We start from the raw sequence: 869 nt of genomic DNA, 5'->3' as shown, positions 1-869 counted from the left end.
GTTGCTGTATGGTGAAGCAATGTGGCCGTTTGACATCATGTCTGAAATCTAGGGTGTTTCTATCTATCTATCTTTGATATTGAAAGTCGGTGGTTGTACAATATTTCATAAATAACAAAAAGTATATCTTAATTTTGTGTTTCGATAATAATATGTTTACTTCCAACACCGAGAAATATAAGCGGAATATGTATGTATTGAATCAAGGCTTCCACAATTTTCATAATGAAGTTAGTATGTATGTTTGGGATGAAACTAACATCCCGAAGAGCACAAGAAGTAGCATCTTGCTGTTTGAAGCACTTACAGACTGTGACAACCCAAAAACACATTATAGCTTACATGTGCACTGGCCAAAATGGAAACATAAAGTTGGCCTTAATGTGGATGAAAATTGTTCAGGCCAGTGACAATGAAATAAATATCATTGATCACAAATTTTTATTTTCAGAACATTCATTTTTACCGAACGATCGTGATTTTGGAGTAGTAGAAATGGCAATCCAAAAAACCAGTTCCTTGTATATTCCCCAGAATTATTATAAACTAATACGAAATTGTCGAAGACATAATAAATTTTTAGTACATGAAATGAAACGCGAAATTTTTTTTCAACCCAACCTCTGGGGAAAGCAGTTTAAAAAAAAACAAAAACCGTGAATTGGTTAAATATATGCTGGATCAGATTTACAAGGGCTGCACCATACAAAATGTTCTACAAAACTTCGATAGAACGAGATGCTGAATTTAAAATTATCGATTTGTCACCACAACGAGGAAGACCAAGTAATTTCGGAAATATAAAGTTATCTTTTCTGTATGAAAAAAGGAGATCTATTACATCTGAAAAATACAAGGACATGATGGAT

This window comes from Centruroides sculpturatus, unplaced genomic scaffold (assembly GCF_000671375.1).
Source record: "Centruroides sculpturatus isolate CEXI.00-Female unplaced genomic scaffold, Cexi_2.0 scaffold7, whole genome shotgun sequence".
Lineage (NCBI taxonomy): Eukaryota > Metazoa > Arthropoda > Arachnida > Scorpiones > Buthidae > Centruroides > Centruroides sculpturatus.
The sequence above is the reverse complement of the archived record's forward strand: the minus strand, read 5'-3'. Positions refer to the sequence as shown.